Genomic DNA, 25,234 nt, shown 5'->3' on the forward strand with positions numbered 1-25,234 from the left:
TACAAAGTGAGTTCTAAAAAAAACAACCTAGGTTGGCACCTGTGCAATCAAATACATGATAACCGAGTTTAAAATGGTTCATCTTATCTTGAGTATATTTCACCACAGAACAATATGGAGATGGTGGATTTAAAGTTACATTTAATAAAATTGCCTTGCCTTCCTTCACTAATGGAGGTGGGCCATTCTGCAACATCCAGCAGCAACAACTCTGGGACTCACCAAGGTTTAGAAGCAAACTTGAGAGATTTGCCTAAACCATGCAAATCCATCACACTCAGTAAAAAAGCAATTCCACAGCCCACCTCTGAGGGACATGCCAATGCTTAACAGCTTTCCCAGCCTGTGAGGCAAGCCATTTTGAACACAAAGAGGTGGGCATGAGTTTCCAGAAAGCAAAATAGTCTGTAAGTTAAAAGCAAACATTGAGCCAACACTTGAAAGTAGAAGACAGTATTAAGAAATGACAGCAATACCAAGACTTACTGTCAGAAAGAGAAGCAGTTCCAAGAACTGTTTAATCCGTTAAACTGATACCCAACTATTCAACTATACTCAGAACTTAATTTGATCACACCCTGATCTCCCTCTACATTTTAATTAAGATTAATTGAGCATGCAAATGAGTTTTGAGCATAATATCCTAGAGTGAACAAGACTGGAAAGAATGGGAATAGGTCCACCAGAGAAGGAAACAGGAAAGTCAATCCTTGGGGACTCTTTGATCCTTAAGGTGAAAGCACCAGAAAGGTGACTAAGGCGAGTGGAGTTAAGAAGTCAGCTGGAGGAGTTGGAGACCAAGATGGCGGCATAGGTAAACACCGCAGACTGCTGCCGCAAACAACCACTTCAAAAATACAACTAAAAGACGGAACGGACATCACCCAGAACCACAGGAAGGCTGGCTGAGGAGAGATCCTTAAGGTGAAAGCACCAGAAAGGTGACTAAGGCGAGTGGAGTTAAGAAGTCAGCTGGAAACACTTTCCATTTAGACTCTTCCTTGGAAGTGCCCATTCATGGTGACGGCAAGGGAATGCAGCAAGTGCGAGCAGGACTTTAATAGTGTTCTCTTTCTCAACTCTAAACAGCAGTCCTCCAGCTCCTGCATTCTGGTGTCATTCCTTTTTTTAAAAAAAAAAAAAGATGCAGTCGTGACTCACACTTGTTACCTAGGATATCCCTAGATTCTAATTTGCCTAATTTGCATAGAGCTTGTCATTCACCACTTTGCAATCTTTTAAGTCCTTTTCTTCCTGTTTACACTGCCCTTCACTTTTCCTTGATTACTGAATTTGTGTGAATATATATGCGTATAAAACTACTATATGTATATTCATGCAATCTAAGATGGAATCTTATTCTAGTGTTTTAAAGTTAGGTAAACGCAACATTAAGTACCAGGTCTGCAGACTACTAAACTGAAATATTTTTACTAGTTCAGTGGCTGAATTATCACAATTACAATTATTTTCAAACTTTAAATATCCTTAATTTTCCACGATTTTTCCCAAACTCATTATTTTCTACCATCATTATAGTTGTGAGCTCTCATAAGATCCATCTGTAAGTCACAGGCTCTTCTAATCAACATCAACCACAGGCCATTTATTTCTAAGAAAAACCTCAGTTAATATTTATTTTATTCATTAGTTCAAGTGGTAGAGCTAAGATATAATACTCAGAAGCCAAACTCTGCAATCTACAGAGAAACGATTTTATATCCATACAACTGCTTCCTGCCAGTGGATTCTGGAGTACAGCCTTGGGAATTTCAATGACCGATTTACCCAGGGAAAGAAAGCTTATTTTTAGTAAGTAGGGAAAGAAAATGTTGATTTAACTTATTTCAGTGCCTGTGAATCTACTTTGGAAAGGAGAGGCAGAGTTTGATTAATTAGATTAGCAAATTCAGTAAGTTGTTTATTCAGTCGGGTGAATCAATGTTTCCCTGAGTTCAGTTTAGCTTTATTTTATGCTTTCAAATCTATCCAGTAGGTGAGATGTGGAAAGCCAAAAGCTATTCTATCCCACAGCTCTTTCAAATATCTTTTCACATGTTAATTTGATCTTTTTGTGACTGGAGGCAAACATCTTTCACAGTCCTTCTCTCTCCTCTTCCATCCCCCCAACACCAACACATGAATACACGCATGTAGATGACAGAAAATTAGAGGTAGTAGAAAAACTGACTATACTGCTAGGTTCCTATGTTTTATGCGTCTCAATTTTTAGTATTTCTCCTTTCCTGCTGGCTTTAGTTTTAAATTTTCTTTCCACACCAAATTAAAATCCAAAAGGAAATAAGGAGCTTTCTCAATTAATGAAAGCACATGTTAAGATTATTAGAAAAGACTTAATAGAGCAAATTGCTTTATTTTTTTTTTAATAGTTGCTACATTTCTCAAATGTTGGCTAGATTTTCTTCCTTCATTCTTTTAATGCCCTGGTTTAGGAAGTTCCTTTCATCTTGACTTGCTACATAAAATCATTCCTGAATCATTTGTTACTGAGCTTCACAGGAGTACAGCTGTTCAAACAAAGTACTTGCCTAGGAAAAGCCTGGGAAGACCCGGGAAGGTAATCAAATTAAAATTCCAACTATACATTCTTTTCAGGGAGTGTAGACAACTTGGATATTTTATATTTGAAAGGTTTTAAAATAAAAAAGACAAGCTCTGCAGCACCATAGACTACATTTTCCCATTAATGACCCGGATGATATGTTCAGACGGAGATAAACTTAATTCAGCAACAAATCAAATATACTTCTCTAGAAGAGATTATTTTATTTTAATTAAAAAAATTTTTTTTGAAGATCTGAGGAGTGGGGAGCTTGAGATTCTAACAGTGGGGGCCAATGGGAGCTTATCTGTCTCAATGTGACGGGCATAAGCAATGAAAGCTGGTGGCCTGGACGCAGGAGTGTTGGATGGCTTCTGATAAACACCAGATTTCACTATTTATCAACTAAAGGTGGAACTGCAGTGCTTTTATTCAAAGGCTGCAAGAATCACCTTCTCCAGGAAAGCTGACATCTCTCTAGTTCTCTGAAGAAGATTTTCAGATCACAGTCTCCCTCCAGCTAATGAGCCATATTTGATTGGCCTTGAAATTCAAAAGCAAACAGAGACCAATCAAAATTGGAGTATGTTCACCCTTTTGAATTTATTCCTTTTGTGTCTCCAATGCGTCTATACTGGCTGAGCTAGCAGAGAATGTCTTAGATCAAACAGTTTAATACTTTTTAAATTACACTAAAATTAATGTCCACCCCCCTCATCTCCAGCCCCCATACATAAGCATTATGTTTCCCAGCTGAAGGAAGAACATCCTCTTTTTACCAGCTGCCCAAGACCACCACCTCCAGGCAGTCACCAAGTCCATTTAAAATCTAACTCCTAAATATCTTTGGACTCCATCCACTTTTCAGCATTCCTAAAGCCAGACTCTTAGTTAGGGCTACTGTTATTTTCCAACTAAATTACGGAAGAAACCACCCAGCTGTCTTCACCCCACACACTGACAGTGGTTCTCAACCGTGGCTGCACATTAGAATCACCTGGGAATCTTTCTAAAATCCTGATTTCTGGGCCTCATCCTCCGGAAATTCTGTTTCTTTGTTATGGGGTGAGGCCACAACATTAGTAACAAAGAAACAGAATTTCTGGAGGATGAGGCCCAGAAATCAGGATTTTAAAAAGATTCCCAGGTGATTCTAATGTGCAGCCAAGGTTGAGAACCACTGGGCTAGATAGACTGATCTTTCTAGGAAGTAAATCTCCTATTGGCATTAGAATGAATTCCAAACACCTGAAAATAACAGCTCAACGCCTGATCAGGTTCCATGCAATGCTCTGGCCCAATTCAATGTCTCTGTTTCCACCTCATACGCTACAGTGTAAGCAGGCTTTGGCGTACACTCATAAAAGGCCTGCAACACCCTCCCTGGGCCATCATCCCTCTCCCTCTCTCTCCCTTCCATTGACTCACTCTTGCTCTTCACTAAGTCTCTGTTTAGATATCACTTTCTCCAAGAAGTCGTTCACCTAAATCTGGGCTACGTAACCTACCTGTCCTGTCCTGTGCCACCTCATTTCTATACTGAAAGAGCATTTCTCAGGTTACACTCCAATGCCATTATTATTTGTTCACACGCCCTAGAATGGAAACTCCATGAAGACAAGGGAAGAACCTGCCGAGTTCATCATCAAATTCCCAATGCCAGTGCCTAGCAGAGTGCCTGGCACTTTGTTAGTATTCACAATAAGTGTCTACTGAATAAGTACATTAATTAATTAATTAATGACAGTTTTCACTCAAAGAGTTCCTGAAGTCCCCGTGGCCAGTATTTTTCTGAAAATGGGCTCCAAAGGGGGTCTTTAAAAAAAATTTCCTAAAATTTAACCTATAAAAGCAGCATTTTCTAGTTGCTCAATGAATATTTGTTATTGGAATTGGATAAAGGAATGAACAGGGCAACAAATGAACAAGGCTACTAAGTGTATAACAAAGTGGGTTTGTTTTTTTTTTACTAAAACTACTTCTCAGATACTAGATAGGGGCCAGAACATGGAAATCCAGTCCATGCAGGTTACACAGGGACTGGGTCTAAGTGGTTTTCTTACTCCACCAAGTGCAAGGCGACCTGGATTGGATATTTTAATTGTTTGCTGTCACTCTGATTTCATTCACACTACTGGCCACTACCCTTTGGCATCAGCCTCAGTTTAGAAAGAACAGCACTGGTGGGACATTAGTCTTATTTATGTCTCCAAGTCAAATGCTGAAATGAGAAACCCTTCAAGTTCACACTTATTCCACTTAATTCTAAGCAAGCAAATAAACTTATATTCAAGAGGATGTCCCCACTCTAATGATTCTGTGCTAATTTAGTCACTCTGCCCTACTGAATTTTGTTTAAGCTTCCCTAATAATTTGTTGGCGTGTGATGAAATAGCTACTCCGGCCAATTACAGTCCCTATTTACTCTTTACCCCAGGCAAGAACTCAGATCTGGGTGTAGATCTTCATTATAAAAATAATAAATAAATAAAACTGGTAGTTAGAACCTACTTTCACCTATTCAAAAGCACCCAGTGCTATAAGCAAAAATCCAAACTACTCTGCAGGAAGGGAGTGGGGGGCAAAGGGGGACCCATCTAGATCTCTACACACCACCTGTCATCTCATTCCCACCCAGCCTTCCAGGCCCTCGAATCCTACACCCCAGGCACACCACTCAGCGGTCTCCAAACCTCCCTTTGTGCTTTGCACAGGCTCTTCTCTCTGCTTGAAATATCTCCATTCCAGTCTCATTCCTCATCCTGTCCTTGCGCCTGGCACATCCTCCCTACCCCCAAGCAGAATCAATTAGTGCCTCCTTTGTCCTTCCTTGCCTCACCTCTCTCAGGCCACTTAACACATTAGATATTGCAATTAATATTTATGCATCTATCTTCCCTACCAAGTTGAGAGCTGCTTATAAGAAGATACCACATCTTACTCATATTTAGGTCAACGGTGCATGAAATAATACCTAGCATATGGTAGTCAACGAATGGCTATTTAATGAATGAATCTGCTTCATCCCTGCCTGTAACTGAGGCCATATATTAAAATTATCAGAATCTGACTGTAATTCCATCCATTATGATTCTATACATCATAAACATCAATGGAAAAACAAAAAAAAAATCAAGGACTACAATTTACTTGCTATAGAGATGTAGGGTGAGTTACAGACTAATTATCATAATGACAAGCAAATGGCTCAGCTCCTGACAACATCACCTTGAATTGCTGTTCCAACTTGATCACGAGTTGGAAACGATTCAAAAGAGAACGTTTAGAGATTTTAACTGACGCTAGCTATCTGGCCTTTTTAATATTTGCTCTATCTGCTGAATACCAATATGCTTGGCTTGCTTTGGTAGGAAAAGAACTACCGAGTTGTGTTAGAAAAGATCCCTGACTTTAATTTAAGGGCTTTTCAGCCTGGTAAACAAACTGAGGCACTGTAAGGCATTACTTACAGATGCCATGTGCGTGGTGTAAACAGGGGGTGATTGGCCTTTACAGGAGGATGTTTGGGGCCTTTTTTATATAATGCTGGTAGCCTGGTACATGTGGTCTAAGATGACCACTGACTCCTTTTAGGCCAGGGTTTGCACAAGTTTAGCTGCAGTTGTCTCCATGGCAATCAGGGGCTGGAGAGTTAAGGTGCCTCTACCATGAAGAGAAAGGAGGTTAAGAAGGCCTTGCAACTCTTCCAGGTTTTCCTTCCATGCTGGGCGCTTTATCCTGGAGATGCCTTGGGGAAATAGTTTAAATCCAATAAGCTTCAGGATAAAGCTCTGACCCAAACCTCATCTCCTCCCAGAAAATCTCTAATGAGCACTGGCCTCTCCCACTCCCAGAGCCAATTATTTACTCACACACAGGAGTTACTGGGATATGGTTTCTGCCTTCAAGAATCTTCGTCCTTCATTCTCAAGGTCTAATGTAACTGTAAATATTTACCTTTATTTGTCTTCATTGCACCTGTTATTGTAAATTCTCATAGTCTATGTTCTAAGTTAAAAAAAACCTAAGCTCTTAATTATGCTTTCTAATATTTGTCTAGTACCATTTCTCATCAATCCAACATTCCCATGATCCACACTGTCAAACTAAGGCTCTCTCTTTGCCTCCTATAATGTGTCCGATTGTGTATTTGCTTGTAATCTAGAAATATCTAAATTTCCTTCCAAGTCTCATACAACCTCAAAAGACCACCTTTCTCTGGGGACCACACAACTAGCCAGTGCCCAAAGCCAAGTAACATTCAAAATTACTTTTGATATTTCAGAACAAAGGATTCAAACCAGGAGTTCAGGCATAAATCCATGATTTGAAAATATATGAAAAACATCTTCTGTGCATGTGAATATATTGGATCTTTTTCTTGGGGGGAGTTTTCATTGCTTTCAAGCCATTCTCACAGGGGCCTATGAGACACACACACACTCCTAAATATATGAAATCCTGCTAGCTTCAATGAAGAAAACATCTTTGTATACAAAGATGACACAATTTCCATTTGTCTAATAAATTATGTCAAAATCTTTCCATGCTTTTTAATTGAAAATGTGATGAAAAGCTCCACATCATAGGAGAGTGCAGGAGCACAAAGATCTGTGAGAAGAGGCAGCAAAGGAAGAGAACAAGCCCCCCAATAACGTATGCCTGAAAAACTTGAATCATGGGAAAGATAAGCAAAACAGAAGCAGGTCATTGTGACTTGACATTTAGAAATAAGCAACATTTTATTCCTCCTGACCTATAAATCACCCTCCAGTCCTGATTTTCATCACTACCCTACAAAAGGTTATTGAACTGCCTCAGCATTTCTAAATACTACAATATAGCTAGAGAACATCATTGTGTCTGTCATATAATCTCTTTAAAAATATTTTATTGATTGATTTGGTTTTAGAGAGAGAGGAAGAAGAAGAGATTTGTTGTTCCATTTATTTATGCATTCATTGGTTGGTTCTTATATGTGCCCTGACCGGGGATTGAACCTGCAACCTTGGTGTATTGGGACAACATAATAAACCAACTGAGCTACCTGGCCAGGGCCTGTCATATAATCTCTTAAAACTAACATTGGAAAATAATATTAAGAACAAAATGCCTACATTTCTTTCCACAAATTAACTAGGAAAATGTATGCCTAACAATAAAGAGGTATAATATTCCGTGGAAAGAAATGCTTGGGTTTTAAAAAATAAATACATAAGGCTGAAACAAGTCTTTACCTACAACATAATTTATATGGCATTGGGTGCCTCAAAATAGGAATATGCATGAGAAAAACCCATTTTAAATTTGTCCTGCACTTTGATCTGACAGAACCAGGGGTGATTTATTTGCTTTCATTGTTATAATTCTCCAACATCCTTTTCTGAATGAATCCAGATGGAAATGTCTCTCTTCTGGATTCTGTTATTTGCTGCTGCAGTTTCCATCTGTGGTGTTAAGAGCCAGCCCTTATTTTATCCCGGACACCAAGCAACCTTCCTTTCTTCACACTCCTTGGTGTCTTCTCAACAGCTCCACATGGAAATAAATCTCTGGGTTGCTTCAAATGCATCCAACACTTCTTCCCTATTATTTATGTTGGTGAAAAACTCTTTCTCACCAACTGTCTAGGGTCACTCAGAGGCACTTGATTTGAAAAAGCACCCGGCTTCTCATCCAATATTTTGGTAGCTCGACAGCTCCCCACTTCAGCTCTGCCAGAGTTAGCACATTGTGAAGCGGAACGAAGTTCTTACATTTCATCTGAGATTGTCTTTAACATCCATATGCTTAAGTTGCTTCCACATGGATTCTCAAGTCTAAAGAACATTAATATCAGCAACAATCCTGGAAAAACGGATGTTGCTTTTTCAAAATCCTGAGCAGTGCTGTCACAGAATAGACACAATCCCGGATCTGCATTTATTATCACTGAGACCTCTGCTTACGTCTCTTAACCTCTCGGAACCTCACTTTCCTCATCGGTCACGTGGGGAGCAGACAGCCTTCCTCACCGGGGTATAATTATATGTGATAACGTACGTGAAAGGCTCAGCAGAGACACTGGCTGCTCCAAAGCCAGTCCTTGCAAGTGTCAGGTGTTTGTTCTGACAGCAAAGTCTTAATTATCTGTGAACATTATTAGCATGAAATTTTTGTGCATTTTTTTTATGGGAATCAAAATAATTCACATTTTTTAAAAGCAAGCAAGCATTTCCTGTTCGAAAATATCAAGAGCTTATATGACAAGCCCCCGGTCTGGAGGGACAGTGGACTCTTCCTGCTCATTCCTTCTCCGGGTCTTGTTTGGTCTTCCCCCTCTCTCTGTAAATTAAAATAGCACATGAGAGAAGGCTCTGTAAACACTATTTATCTAGCAAGGCTACTACTGATAACAGCCCTAGATGAAGTCCTAGGGCAAACTGGTTGCTACGCCTAATCTCTTGAAAAGACTGATTAAAGATTCAAGTTGTGGCGGCCATGTGAGAAACACACATGTGGTTTGAAAAGATCTGAATTCCATTGTGCTGTTCTTGGTGAAAATCCATGCAGAGCAAGGGAGCTGACACATTCAATAGAGCACATGAGCCTCCATTGTATGTAAGGCCCTCCAGGTATTTTAAGCACCAGAATGAAACTATACAAATAAAAACAAACAAAACCCCACTATCTGTCCATGCTCCATCCTGCCAAAAAAATAAAATAAAACAGATTCTTTTTTTTTAAGTAAGCCTGTTGTAAGATGATTGTGGAATTATTTAGACCATTCAGCAAGATTTTTCACTAAGCTACAATGCAAAAGATTTATTTTGTCATTGTCCAACACAAACAATTGAAGAAACTCAGCCCAGCGAAACATCCCCAGGAGAAACAATCTGAAATTTAATTAGTGAATAATGGAAGCAATTTAAATACAATTCCAGGCATTTTTTAAAGTAATATTTGAATAGACATCTGCTGCATCTACTAAGTGTTTGGGCAAGGCACAAGAATCCTTGATCTGATGCAATGCCCAAGGTTATGAACAAGACTATCTGCTGTCAGGCCAAGACCCACAATTTAAAACAAATCTCCAGAAATCAACCTTCTCCTGCTCAACATCTACCCTACCCCCACCAAATACAGAGAGCTAGGTAGATGAAGAAAGGAAACATTAGTCCCAGTCTGAAGTGCAGTATAAGGTAAACAGAAAGGATTTAAGGATAATTGCCCTAAGCTGGTAGTCTGACCCCTAATTACCTCTGCTCTAGGACCACTTCAACTTTCTCCTTTATGAAATGGGAATATTAATGTCCCCTTCCCAAAAGTTTTGAATATTAAATGAAACTATAATCAGACACTATACAAATGTTGGTTGAAGTATTGAAGAAATAGAGAATACAAATCAAATTAGTGCTATATCACTACTGTACTTTCTGCCATAAGAATTTTATTATTTCAGCTTAATAGATTTACTCATACATACAAAAGTTTGATCACGCAGAGTTTCAGTTTTGCAAGATGGAAAGAGATGCAGAGATGGATGGTAGTAACTGTTGAACATATGAATGTTCTTAATGACACTGAGCTGCGCACTTAAAAATAGTTAAAATGGCAGATAAGCCGAAACCGGTTTGGCTCAGTGGATAGAGTATCGACCTGCGGACTGAAGGGTCCCAGGTTCGATTCCGGTCAAGGGCATGTACCTGGGTTGCGGGCACATCCCCAGTAGGGGATGTGCAGGAGGCAGCTGATCGATGTTTCTCTCTCATCGATGTTTCTAACTCTCTATCTCTCTCCCTTCCTCTCTGTAAAAAATCAATAAAATATATTTTAAAAAAAAAGAATTTAAGTCTGGGAGCTTTTGGAAGCAGAAAAGAAATCATCTTCCTTTAATCTTTAATTTGGTCAATTGAAGCAAAGTGGGCTCTCTCCTCTTTTGGGACACAGATTAAACTGGTAATAATTCAAAATAATCAGGTGAAGGGAGAATGTGTAATGTAGAGAAGATCCATATTACATAATGGTTTATCGTGAAACAATTTTTCTTTACATACTCTGTTTTAAATTAAGGTGTTAATAATGCTGTAGAATAATTATTTAATCCAGTTCAAAATGGAACATATCATAATACCAAAGAGGACTATCAGAGCCTTTACAATATAACAATTAACTGAGACACTTAAAAGTTAATGTTAAACTGAAGGATTCTTTCATCTGAGACTCTACTGCCTTCATGTGAAATTTCAAACTCTGAAAGTCATTAGAAAAGACATTATTTTAAATTGGTTAGAATTGCCTACTAATGTCTAAATGATCACAAATTACAGTTTTGTAAAATCATCTATAAAATTTTTTAAAGTTCCAGGTAAAATGATAAAATAGTAAAGTGTCTGAGACTTTTCATTCCCAGCTTCCTATAAAATACTCATGAAAACATACCAAGAGAGGGGGGAAATCTTCTCATGGGGAACAAAGACAGGAAGCAAGCATGACTACATCTGGAGAAATTTTCTACCCTTGCACTGATTGTGGCTCGATTCAGAAACATAATTTTGCAATCCACCTCCCTAGTTACAGTGTGGGGAATGGAAGTGAAAGGTCTTCATTGATAGCAACTGAGCAAGAAACTGCATTATCCTGAGAAAATGGACAGGTTGGTGACCCAAATTTGCACTTCTCGGATTTCCTTTGTCCATGCCTAATAATACTATTAGAAACTACCCAGCAGATTGTTTTCAAAGCCCGAGACCTATCTCTTACAAGGCAAGCCACACAAGATGGTGAAACAAAGAGTAGACAGAGACAAAAGAGCAATACTAGTTCAAACTAAAACATGGAGGGAGGTAGATGGCAGAGAAATGTTTCTTGAACATTTCTTTTACCTTAGTAGGGCCTCGAGACTATTTTGCCTTAGTCATCCAAATTTCAAAGCTGCAATCCCATTGCAAATGTCTCGCTACACCTAACCCTAAGCCTGGACTGGAATGAGCATTCATGGATTCCTTAGAAGAGTGAATGAGGCCCCCACACACACACACACAAATAGCACTTAGTAAATACATTGCCAGACATCATAAATTGGGCTCATTACAATGCAGGTCTAGCTGCCCTGCAATTTCAGAAAAGAAAGACGGACTTTGCCAGAGTCCAAGGGAACTGTGAGTGCAATGGGGAATCCAACATCAAGTCAGTATAGATGCCTGAGTCCCAAGTGTAGTAGGAGACAAGATCAGATATCTGGAGCAAGAGGTGACAGGAGAAAGAAAACATTTTGCCGCCATCATAGCTCCATTGAGCTCCAAGTCTTAGGGCAGGTGCCTCAGAGAAGTTTCCATCTTGCAAAGACTGCTGGGAGGAAGAGATATGTGTGGTTACAGGATTTCAAACCTCCTTAAATTTTGGCTTTAAGATCTCCAAAATCCTACCGGTTTGTAAAAAACTATCTTTGTTCCAGAAAGATCAGCCAAATAGGCAGTTTAATTATGCAAAGGCCTCTTATGAAATGAAGGTTATGACAAGGCCATGGCTGTAAAACCCCGGCAGAATTTCATCTCGGCGGGCTCTGTGAAATCTGGAGAAATGCTTCTTGTCTAAGAACAGAGTTGGACAATACAGTTCCTACAAAAGGCTCTGGGGAGTGGTAGATCTGTTTGAGCTGTGGTTTGTAGAAGATCAGAAGCAGAGACACAAATATCTGGAGAGAAGATATGAAAGCTCTATCTTCATGTACTGATGGAGGAAGGGCCATAGGTGAAGCCCTACCTAAATGAAACTATGGTTATCTTACCTAATTAATTTAAACTTGAAGCAATGACCAGATATTAAACTACTGAAGTGGTTCTTAATCTTTTGGGGAGACCACTTTCTTATTTTGTTAAAAGTTGTGGTGCTGCTCTTCAGAAGGCGGCATACACCCACAGTTCCATGGGGTACGTGGTCACTCAAAGCCTGTGTACACAAAGCTAAAAACGTATGGAATGGTTGTTTGGTGGAGCTGTCAGTTAAGCTAATAACACTCTAGGTAACTGTGTCATGTCTTTCGATGGAAATCAGTATTTCTTCATCAGTCATCCTTGGAAAGGTAGATCCTGAAAGGGGAAATAAGTTAGGATGAGAAAGAAACTCCCATTTTTCTCCAATTCTAGTGAGATTTTGGCCTGGCCTCTCAAGAGTCTAGAATGACTTACTAGTATAGGTGCCCACGAATGGTAGGAAATACTAACTTCCACCCCCATGAAAGGCAGCCAGAGCCTGAGTGATCTGGGCCTATGGGTCCCTAAAATAATCAAACCTCTCAGTTGTAAATTACTCTCTGTACTGCAATTTTATGTATTACCCTAAAATTTTAATAATGTCATGTCAAAATGTTATAGCCCCAATTTAGAAATCATTGAGGAACTATGGGAAGGGTCTATGACCAAGCTCAGACTAGAGTAATAAAGGAGAAAGCAGCCCCTTGTTAAAGCCGACACAGTGATAGTGGCTGTAAACCGTGGGACCCTGGCCAACAATGGCACTGACAGAAAAAGGCAGATAGATGTGCAGGGAACCACCCAACAGACACAAAAAGCCATGAGTTCTTACATCCTTCAACAGGAGAATGAAGGAGAAAGAGAACCATCATGGAGGCAAAGGACTTCTGTTCCCAGAACAGGGCTACAGGCCCAGTGGACTTCAGGTTGACCTGTGAATGGGATCCCACCTGATATCAGAATGGGGGCCCTTGGAACACAGGAGGAAAGCTGGAGGAGAACGAAAGGCTAAAGATCCCATGGAAAGTAAATAGAAACCCAGAAAACCCTAGAATAAATAAGAGAATCTAGGAGCTGGATGTTGTGGGGGAAGAACATACAGACCTAATAAAAGAAAACAAATAAAATTATAAATAACTATGTATTTACATTTGTGTTAAGTAAATTAATATTATCTAATATATAATTTCATGGTAAAAGTTTGGTTCTTTTCCCAGCTTTACTGAGATGTGACTGACATACAGCATTGTGTAAGTTTATGTGTACAGTGTGATGATTTGATACACATACATATTGCCAAACAATTCATGGTCAAATTTAAAATCTTAATTCAGCGACGGTTTTCTGCATAAATTTCAATTCTCAAAAGTAAACCAGTAACATAGAAGAAATTAAGAAATGTATAAAGTAATTTACTCCAACAAAAACACTCAAATGCCCGTTTGGTTTTTTGTTTTTTTTTTCAATTTTCAAGGAGCGTGCCATATAAACTGCTATAGAACTTTTTTTAAAAAAGGAATTCTCTAAAAAGATGCAAGAGCAGTACATAAGTTATGCCTACACCTATATTACAGAGTGTAAAATAAAAATATAAATATGAAGGGTAAGCCAGTGCTTTTGTTCTTCTGAGTTGCCTTGGAGCCATCATGATAACCTAAACTGAGATTACAGAATGGAATTTTTTAAAGCATCAAATTTCTGAACATACCAACCCTCATAAATATCTACATTCCTTAACCTCTCATGAATGTACTTCACTCTGTTAGTATAGCTGAGATATGTAGAGTAACTGAACCACAGCTAGCTTAGACGCAATGGCGGTACTCATATTTCCACTGCATCCTATCCTTTTACTTTAGGTAAGTCTGGGATGTGTATTTAGTTCCAAAGTCTTTGATAAAATGCTTTGCCATTCAATGTTTTAAATGTAAATAAACTACTGCATCATGTATTGATTTCATTTCAGATGCAGTTTCTCCAATGACTTAAAAATAGTAAAGTCTATATTACATGTCATTCTCTTAAAGATCATTTGCTTGGAGAGGAAAAAGTAGTCAAAAGTGTGATGGATTTTCTTCTTCTGTGGATACGGGGCAACTGCTGTTGATAGATCTATGTAGCTGAAGCATTCTCAAGTGAAAGAAATAATAATGGGCCATCACATCGTTCCACGTTGTGGTTGCTACAAGGTTTGGATTGGCAGAGACTGGGCTGAAAAAACAACCTTGTGACTAATAATCTGGTTTCTGTCTCTTTTTAGTGGCTTAAACGTTAGTTCCCATAAATATTATACATTCCACACAAATTCTATAAGAAAGAATTATGGACTTGCAAGCCGGAAAGAATCTTCAGTGCACCTCCTGATTTTACAGATTAGAAAACTAAGGCTCAAAAGGCTGACAACTTTTATTTTGTCTACTGAGCTATCGGGGCCACAGTAAGAGACATTTAGTGGTGGTTGTAAAAATGCCTAGAACTTTCCATTTCCTCCACGCTGTCTGCATTAGACTAAGAAAGAGGAACAATTGGTAAAGGGACCCACAAATCATTCCATTTCAAAATATAGTAACACATACACCACAGACAACAAACAGCCCCTAGTTTCACATGATTAAAAATTGAGGACTTAATTCAGAAAGATTTTTAGACCCACACTCTTAAAGAAATCTTTATGGGTTTCTGACGAAGCTGATACTATGATATAAATTATTTATCCACCCTCACCAGCTCAACATCAGTGGGCACTGCCGGCAGGAAGGAAGGCGACAGTTAGAAATGGGGGAGGCGTGCATTTACCCTGAACTCTGTCACAGTATCTGGGGAGGCCAACAAGCTGGTTTCTAAGCATCTGTTCTTGGACCCAAGCGACTGCCTCCTAGTCTCACAGAAAAATACTTACTCTTCTTAGTGAGGCTTCCACTTGCTTCAAAAAGAAGGGATTATTACCCAACATGATAAAATGGAATGCTGCTACCCTTATTTTTCACATTTTTAACTCTGGATGTTATGTAATTGCAAACCTCAGTGGCTCACCAATTATTAGATGAGGTAAAAAAAAAAAAAAATTAAGCATGTAGGGCTTTATCGCACAAAACCAGGTGAAAATAAAATTGTGAACCAGATCTTGAACAAATATATCTGAATGCCAGGGCCTTGTTTAATTCACCTTCATTATTAATAAGATTTACAGGGAATTTGGATGAATTAAAAGCCACAAAAGGGAAAAAACTTACTCAAAAATTATATATTGTGCTTCACAAGAACATTTAAATATGTGGTCTTACAATTTACCCCTAAGATTAACAATAAACACTTTTAATTCAGCAAATTCATAGTAAATTACTCTATTTTAAACTATGAGTGTGCATCCATGCATAGTCACATACACACATGTACACATAAAAGGAATTAGGTCAGTGGTTCTCAACCTTCCTAATGCTGCGACCCTTTAATACAGTTCCTCATGTCGTGGTGACCCCCAACCATAAAATTATTTTCGTTGCTACTTCATAACTGTAATTTTGCTATTGTTATGAATCGTAATGTAAATATCTGATATGCAGGATGTATTTTCATTGTTACAAATTGAACATAATTAAAGCATAGTGATTAATCACAAAAAACAATATGTAATTATATATGTGTTTTCCGATGGTCTTAGGCGACCCCTGTGAAAGGGTCGTTCGACCCTCAAAGGGTTGCGACCCACAGGTTGAGAACCGCTGAATTAGGTAACCATTCCTAGAATGTAAACTATGGTTTTTCCATAAAATGAAGAGAAAGTTGCTTTGACATCATTAACCAAAATCTAAGTGCTGAAGCTTTTCACCCTAAATACCTCTATTTATCCTATTGCTAATCTGCCACTGAACTGTGGTAAGCAACTTAATTCTGCATTTTTATTACCCTCTACTTTATACCCCCTCAGGATGACATGCCTATAGGGTCCTCTCAGCCTGCTGAGGGGTCAGTTGTCAGTCCTCCTGGTCATACAATCCAGCTATGTGCTAGACCTCCAGGAATACAATAAAGTGCAGTCTTCCTCCCACTGTTTAAGCTGTTTTAATAATAAAAAGTAGAAGTGGGTGTGGGGGGGGGGAGGTAGAAGGTAAAAGAAAAAGAAGAGAGAGAGGAAAGGGAAGAAGAAGAGCAGGAGGTCACAGAAAAGTAGAGAGGGGTGAGCTGTTCAAACTCAAGATGGCAACATTGGCGAGGGGAATACCGTACCCCCCTCATCCACAGTTTCTCTTTTCATGATTTCAGTTACCCATGGTCAACCATAGTCTGAAAATATTACATAAAAAATTCCAGAAATAAACAATTCATAAGTTTTAAATTTCACATCATTCTAAGTAGTGTGATGAAATCTTAACCAATACCTCTCCGTCCCACCCAGGCATTGAATTACCTTTGTTGAGATCATGGTATAAGCTCCCCACCTATTACTTGGTAGAACCTTGGTTATCAGAGAGAGAGAGGGAGACCACATTCGCATAACTTTTATTATAGTTTATTTTTATAATTGCTCTGTTATTATGAGTTATTATTGTTAATCTCTTACTGCGCCTAACTTATAAATTTTATCGTAAGTATGTATGTATAGGAAAAACATAATATACGTAGGGTTTGGTACTAACCGCAGTTTCAGGCATCCACTGGGGGTCCTGGAATGTATCCTTTGTGGATAAGGTGGGGGGAGGGGGGGGACTACTATAATCCCAGGAAAGAGAGGAAGAAAAGTGCGAGGAAAGACACCCAGATGAGTAGGACTGAGCAAAGGGGAGGACGTCACAGCCCAGCAGGCGGTGAGGTAGATTAGTACCAAGGGAGAAGGAAGGAAGGTGCAGACTAAGGGAGGCCTGCTTCAGGCCACGATGGATGTTACCCCATAAGTGACGCCAGCCATCTGAGTGACTTAGGTATGGGTGGGAAAAACAGATAACACTGGTAAAGCACCTACTGAGTGCCTGGCCTGCTTTGAGTGCTTTACATACTAGTATACTAACTCACCCAAAACTCACAACATGATGAGGTGCCTGAGGCGCGGAGAGGTGAGGTAACTGCCTCAGGCCACACAGCTCCTGAGAACCTTAAAATGTTTCACCAGAAGCAGCCAGGATGAGTGGAAGGGTGAGGAAGATGGGTTTAGGTTGTACTGCGAGAAAGCCCTGGACGTGTCCTAAGGGTGGAAACCCACATGCAAACATTAAGAGGACAAAATCAACGGATTATAGACTAGACTTGAAGGGCACGTGGGTGAGAGAGGAAGAGAGAGAGAAATAGTCACTGGATGTCTACAAAATTGGCCCTGTTCTTACTACTGAAATCAGTTCAATCCATTCCTTGAGGGCAAAACTTCCACCTAAGGGCTTTTCTTTATTGTGAAAGGAAGTAAAATATTGTTCATTATGATGACTGTGCAGAGAGCACCTCCCTGAAAGAACAGGAATGTGGTCCAAGAGCTGAATTTTTCCCATTCCTCCCACTGTGTTTGCCAGCCCAGAGCCACCACTCCCTTACTCTGGCCCCAGGACAGAGGCCAGTGGGAATGTCAGGGGAAGGGGAAACTCAGCACATCCCATGCCTAGCCTCCCACCAACACCCGAGCCCAAGCCATCATGGAGAAAGTGGCCCCTGTGGTAGGGCTTACCCACGGGCATTGCTGCACGAGACGGATCCACTGTCCAGGACCAAATTTGCACAATCCCACCAGGCTGAGCAATCTTAAACCACACCCTTCCTCTAATTTAGAATATATTCCATAAATATTTCCATTCCTTCCCAAGAAAGGTTCTCACACAACTTTTTAAATTATTTTCTTTCTAAATCTGAAATGCATTGGTAAAAGGTAAGAATATACATCTCCCCCCAAAAAGTGGTATCCACTGGAGATCAATGAAAGCATTAAGAACACACACAGACTTACAGAAAACTACCCTCCAAGAGATTTCTTCCATTTGCTGAAGACCAATATGTAAGCTCAAGTTCAGTCATTGTATATATAAGTAAAGAAGGGCATAGAAAATTCCGGGTGATTTTTATTGATGGTCAATAAAAATATCTTTCCTGATATCCAAATAAAAATACTCTAAAACCTCTAAAACCTCTGATATTCTTTCAAATGTAAAGATTAAAAGAAGCAATAGTAGTGAAGAGTGGAGTCAGGATCCAGGACTCGGAGCTTCAGCCGCCCATGCGGGCAGGTGACTTCATTCATCCCCAAAGCTCCAGGGTCTGGGTGAGCTAACACTGAGCAACATAGGCAGGTGGAATGCTCTTCCATCGACACTAATTCATCTAAAAGACCACCCTGTGTGGAGAACTTGAACTCTTACTACACTTTTTCCACATAGATTTTTCCAGCCATCACATTCTAAAATAAAAATGTAACAGCTTGCAACCACTGCAATATACTTAAGATGTAATAATGGAAAATGAGATGTTATTGATTGGAGAGGGAGGAGAAGTAACCACAATGGTGTCATCAAGTCAGAGAAAGAAAGAAATTAACAGATGAATTCTTCAAGACTGAGATTTGGTTGCCACCCACTACAGATGGCAGAGTTCTGAGGAGCAGTCCCCAGACAAAACGAGCTGTACATTCAATATGTGAGGCAGCTCTCAAAAGAATACTCCACATCCTTTCAATCATAGGGGAATTCCACATGCTAGAGTACATCACTACTAAAAGCGTATGTGCTGGATCCATTCTGTTCGGCAATAACGCATACAAACACTCAACTGTGTCTTACGATTGTGAGCAAGGCAGGTTCCCTTTTATTCCCAATGAAACCATCAAAGTGGACAATGGAGACACAATTTTGTAAATGCTTAAATAAAACAGTGTGTTTTTAAAGGGGTAATATTAGAAGTGGCATGCCATAATGAGTCTAATATTGAACGTGGCATGCCATGCCCTCAAAAAGAAGGCCCTCAAGTATTACTAAATTAAAAACAAAGCACCTCTCTGTTCTTTGACTTTACACCCAAAGAGTAGGGAAGAAAACTTGAGAGATGCCTGTAGAATAGTAGGAGGAGGAAATACTCTCTTGGTAAGTGTTTTCTGCTAGTGATTCTTGCCATTTTATTACTTTGTCAAAACATGCAACTTATCAAGCGGATAGCTAGTTCCACATTGTATTACAGCAATGCAGTAAATTGAGATAATATCAGACTCTGAATTCTTAAAAGAAAAACAATACCTTTAGGAAGGATGATTACTGAAAATTATCTCATCCTTTTTTTAAAAGAATTTTTTAAATATTTAGATTTAAGTTCCAAGGTTTTCTTCCCAGAGTAAAATAAATTACCTTTTCTTGACAACAGGCTAATGCATTTGAAAACTGACTTGATGGTTGACCAGGGATTCAAGAAAACAAAGGTTTTTCCCCCCCAAGCAAGCCCTATGTGAAGACACAATCGTGGCCCAGGCAAGTGTGTATCCAGTCATTCAAGGAAGAAGTAGGAAACAGTGGTAGGAACCGTATTGTTTTAGAGAACTCTAAAATTCTGCTATTTCAGCTCTTGCCCTCACTTAGAGCACGGCATGACCAATTTTATCAGCATCTTGTAGGAGTGTAGGATGTGCAGTAGCAGATGGCGACTTGCTTTGGACCAAAGAGCATTTGTTAGAGTCAAAGTGACCTGGGCTAACCTTGAATCTAGCTGTGGCCCTTGGACAGGTTATCTAAACCTCAAATGTGGAGTTTCCACATCTTTCTCACAGGGTTGTGCTAAGCAGTGAGTGAAAGAAGTACCTTGCCCAGAAACTGGCAAAAAAAAGGAGTAACTCATAAATGGAATGTCTTATCATAAGCTTACTTCCCCTGGAGAAGATTAAGTTAATTTTGTGAGCACCCTAAGGGGCGGGTGGCTGCCTTACGCATACCCGCTGCTCCCAAGCCCAGGAGAGTGCCTAACACATAACTGAGATTCAGTCGATGTTTGCTGCACTGTGAATAAACGTTCCCCAAAGGCCCTGTCTCCGATTTTCCCTTAAGGCGCTCAGATCTCTGATGCTGAGCCAATCTCTGTTTCAGGCTGAACAACTGAAAAGGTGAGCCTGCGGATTCCTAAGGAGCTGCTGTAGCAGGTGTTTCCGGTTGTCTTCTTGAAGGGGCACTGCCTCTCTCTATGATGTCTCCAGGCTGGAGAGGTTTCCTCTGCCACCATCCCGGGCTACACATGTGTGGATGTGCAATGCACTGGAGAAAGAGATTGCGTTAACTGAGGCCAATGTCAACACAGGCAGAGTCAGTGTGCAAAATTACAGGCCAAAGTACTTTAAAACACAGAAAGGCATTCTGGTGCCAATGAGTAGTTTCAGCCTCAGAGGGAGTGACTACAGCCAGAAGCCCTTTTCTATCTTTGTCTAAACTAGACAGGGGCAGTGCCAGGCTTGCGGTCACCCTGCGAGAATCCCCCTTACCAGCAGCTTCAAAGGGCACTCGGAAACTCAATCAAAAGAGCCAAAGGAAAATGCCACCTTTGGAAACTGACTTCAGTACTTTCTCAATAGCAGACTCTTTTCTGGTAGTTAGTTCACTCTGGAAAGAGAATTGTCACTGTTTCTGGAGGGAGCCACTCCAGATAGAATGAGGGAAACGCGTAATACTCTTTTAGTGAAACAGACAGCAAATCCTGCCCCAACCCTGTCAGCAGGCATGCACTCCACAACAGGGCCTTCAGCTCTGACTACACACCAGTGATGCTTTAGATAATGGGACGCTGCAATCCACAAAACGGCATCTGCCTTGCTTCACCTTTCACCCTTGACCCATTCAGCTTTCCACAAAGATGCCCTTTCCCTAAATGGGCCCGCCATCCTTCACAAATCTGACCTCTCCACATCTGACTCCGGAATGTGTAGTTTGCCAAAGAACAAAAGGCTCCCTTCTGTTCACTGAAACACAGTCTGCAATTCTGTAAGGAGAAGCTCACTTCTGGGGTTTTGCATGGAATTAGACATGACCTCCTAGGGCAGCCCCCACGCTGATGGAGGCACAACCCCCTCCCATCCACCTTACCAGCCTGGCGACACCTCTTTAGCCCCAAAGCTTCACTTTCCCTGTTTTCTCTTTGACCTCTGCCCTTCTTTCTCCTGTGCCAATTGACAAGAATGTCTTCTTTGTATTATCTATATATTCCAGGGTTCTTTTCAGTGGGGGAAAGAGTTCAGGAACTTGGGATGGAGAAGGGATGGTCTTTTCATTTCCCCTCCCCTCATTCAACAAGCATCTGAGTATCTGCCTAATTCATTCGACCACAGCCATCTGTGCTTCAATGGAAGGCACTGTTTCACAGATAATGGACAGGGTGCATTCTCTTAAATAGTTTATAGCATAGTTGGGGTGACAGCATACAACAGCGCTCTAAGACACTGTACCAAAGCCGCTGCTCCATATTACTTTCTTAGAGATGGATCCTATCCCCCTTAACCAAGAATATTGAGAAATATGCATTTAGTTTCATGTGAACACCCTTCAGCTCCTATTCAGTATTAAGTCTGTAAACCATGCAGATGCTTCCTGTCAAAGGGCACCGGGGTTGCACTTCAGGGTAAGGCGCCTTCATCAGGAGACCACTGCGCACGTTAAGTCTACTATCCACCAGGGCTGCACTCAGTTAGTAGTGCTTATTCTAATTCTTGTAGTTATTTATCAATTCCCAGACTTTCACCCCTGGAAGTTGCAAATCACATTTTTAAAAAGGCATCCCTGTGCGGTGATTGCGGGGTGGGGGTGTAGGGTGGGGGGTGGGGGGTGAGGGGTGAGGGGTGGAAGAGAGTATAGGGGAGATAAATGGTGATGGGAAAAAAAATGTTAAAGTCATCCCTGCCTTATGCAAAGCTACCAGTAGCTAAAAGGAGACATCTGAAGGAAGGAGAAAAGAGCCACACCATGCATTTATAAGGTGAGCATTTTCAAAAGAGACCCCAAACAACCCTGTAGCAATCTAAGTGAGAAAGAGGAGATGGTAAGGGACATAAATGGTGACTCAGGGTCAACAGGAAACCCTGCCCAGAAAATAAAATGTCTTGAGTGACAACCCAGTACTACCATTCTTCTTATGGTTTCACCTATTCTATCTTGCCAAAAAGGTTCTGTCTGCCAAAATGCCTTCCCTTTGATGGAATAGCCAGCAGAATTAACACAAAAAAAGTCATGTGTATCATCACAGACAGCAATAAAAAACACAGTCCCCAGGTTGACATCACATGCTTCATTTTTTTGGTATATAAACACAAACAAACACGGCATCCAGTACTTTGGCAAGGGATCCAAAGAACTTGAAAAATACAAATGCAGAAATGTCCTACAGTGTATTTAAACGAGGCCTGCGGCCCACCAGCCGCGAGTTTAACATGCTTGTCACACTATACTCCCATAAAATGCCAATTTTCTTACCATAAATACAAATAATATACGGTCCTTAAAAATCAATCCCAGAAATATAATGATGTTGATACCAATGATAATTCTTGTTATGTAACATCACCTTTTAGATGCATGTTTGGTCCTGGTTCTAAAAATAAATCCCTTACACACTATCCCAAAAATGTTAGAAAATTTCTCTCGGTCTCCAAACTTAGCTCTTTTCCCCTTAATGTTACAGCACACTTAACATGTAGAATTTAAACATTGAAAGAAACAGGTTATTCCAGGATGGCTCGTGTGGCATTTTAGTAATTGTGATCTTGCAAGTTCAGAACAAGCTGTTAGGTGTTTTGAGTGCAAAAGGAAGGGAGCATTATGTCCCATTTAATCCTTCTCACTGGGGTGAACTTCAGTAAAGGCCACTCCTGGGTGTCTGTACCCCTTTTAATTTCCCTCCTGTACCTGTGCAGACAACTCCCCTATAGCATTTGTGGTTTGCTGATGGGATTACTTTATCTACCCTAAGTCAATTTTCATTCCCAGTTATACTCTTACTTTAGCTAGAACTACCCACATATTAGTCTTTCATTATAAAATAATGCCCAGCTTTCAAACTCTCGCTCTATTTTGGTACATCCTTTTAAAGTAAAATGCATGCCATTAAAATACATTTGTTCCATTGAGTCAGATTTTTAGACTCATTATGATGCTCATTGTTGACACAATAGCTCCTTCAGATACACAACAATCTGTCATAAAAGAGCCATGCTTGGATGGGTGACAAAAGTGTTTTGCAAAGGCTGTCTTCGCAATGCAGTTGCTGTCAAAGACATATATTAATATCGTCCCAGTTAAAGAGTATTTATTCTAAAAAGTGCAGACCATTTAAATAGAAAATGACTTCATGAGCTATTTCTGCAAGTTCAGTTACTTCTGAAAAGAGCGTTATTAGATATGCTCAGTGGTAGAAATGAAAAACTAATAGCAGTTCATAATCCTGAGCACCGCCCCCCCCCCCCCGCAAGGAGCACATTCTCTGCTCAATTTGACTGTGACATGGATTCCCAAAGTCGTTAATTTTCTATTCTTTCTCATAATCAATAAGCATTGCAGATTTCAAGTTAAGTGAACTCGTTTCTTGTATCAGTAGAAAGGAAACACCTATGTGAAAACGCTACCAACTTCAAAACACTAAAGTTGGGTCATTTATTATAAAAATAAACCTTAAAATAAAAATGTGTTCTCCCACTCAGAAGTGTTAAAACATGCATCTAAAATAGAGGGGTGACATATCCTTCCAAGTGAGGTCATACTTTATTCTTAATCACACTTGATAGACTAGGGGCATAAGCTAATATTCCGAGCAATAAAATTGCCAAGTTGAGCCTATACTGGGTAAATAGAAAGAGTAGGCAACACAGAATATATTTCCAAATTTTCTTAACATTTTATTTGCTATGCTACCATTTAAATTCTGATTTCCCTCTCTCTAGATCACAAATTGTGAGGTTAGAATATTATTCTAAGGGTCCATTATCCTATATAATAAAAGCCTAATATGCTAAGTGTTCTATTGACCATTCAACCAATCAAAGCATAATATGCTAATAATATGTTGAGGCTGCTCAACCGCTTGCTATGATGTGCACTGACCACCAAAGGGCAGAAAGTTGACCGGTTGACCAGTCACTATGACGTGCACTGACCACCAGGGGCAGATGCTCCGACAGGTAGGTTAGCTTGCTGCTGGGGTCCGGCCAATCAGGACTGAGCAAGATGGGCCAGACACACCCTGGAGCCCTCCCTCGGTCCCTCCCTGGCTGGCCACCCTCCCATGTCCCTCCAAGCCCCAATCGTGCACTGGTGGGGTCCCTCAGCCTGGCCTGCACCCTCTCGCAATCCGGGCTGAGTAACACCTCCCCCTGAGTGTACGAATTTTGTGCACCGGGCCTCTAGAATATTTATAAAGATAGAACTAGAAAGAACTATAGAGAAAAACAAAGTCCAGAAAGGTCAAGTGATTTACCTAAGATCACACAACCAGTTGATGACAAAGCAGACACCAGAGTTTAATGTTTCTGTATCCCTTATTCAAAGATCACTGCACCAACTGCTGGTGGGAATACAGACTGGTGCAGCCACTCTGGAAGACAGTATGGAGTTTCCTCAAAAAACTAAAAATGGAACTCCCATTTGACCCTGTGATCCCACTTCTAGGAATATATCCCAAGAAACCAGAAACACCAATCAGAAAGGATATGTGCACCCCTATGTTCATAGCAGCACAATTCACCATAGCTAAGATCTGGAAACAGCCTAAGTGCCCATCAGTAGATGAATGGATTAGAAAACTGTGGTACATCTACATGATGGAATACTATGCTGCTGTAAAAAAGAAGGAACTCTTACCATTTGCAACAGCATGGATGGAACTGGAGAGCATTATGCTAAGTGAAATAAGCCAGTCAATGAAGGAAAAATACCACATGATCTCACCCATTTATGTATAATAAAGACCATAATAAACTTTTGAACAAAAATAGATACAGAGGCAGAGCAGC

General features: G+C 40.1%; 1 long non-coding RNA gene across 1 annotated transcript in view; it reads right to left on the reverse strand.

The window, feature by feature from the left end:
- Positions 1-23,059: 23,059 nt before the first annotated feature.
- Positions 23,060-25,234, reverse strand: part of LOC106726734 — a 13,331-nt gene continuing 11,156 nt past the window's right edge. The window contains exons 2-3 of the long non-coding RNA XR_001362829.1: positions 24,304-24,305; positions 23,060-23,070 (exon numbers count right to left, since the gene is read on the reverse strand). This is a non-coding gene — a long non-coding RNA (uncharacterized LOC106726734). The remainder of the gene's footprint in view (positions 23,071-24,303; positions 24,306-25,234) is intronic.

Source organism: Myotis brandtii, unplaced genomic scaffold (assembly GCF_000412655.1).
Source record: "Myotis brandtii unplaced genomic scaffold, ASM41265v1 scaffold311, whole genome shotgun sequence".
In the NCBI taxonomy this organism is placed as follows: domain Eukaryota; kingdom Metazoa; phylum Chordata; class Mammalia; order Chiroptera; family Vespertilionidae; genus Myotis; species Myotis brandtii.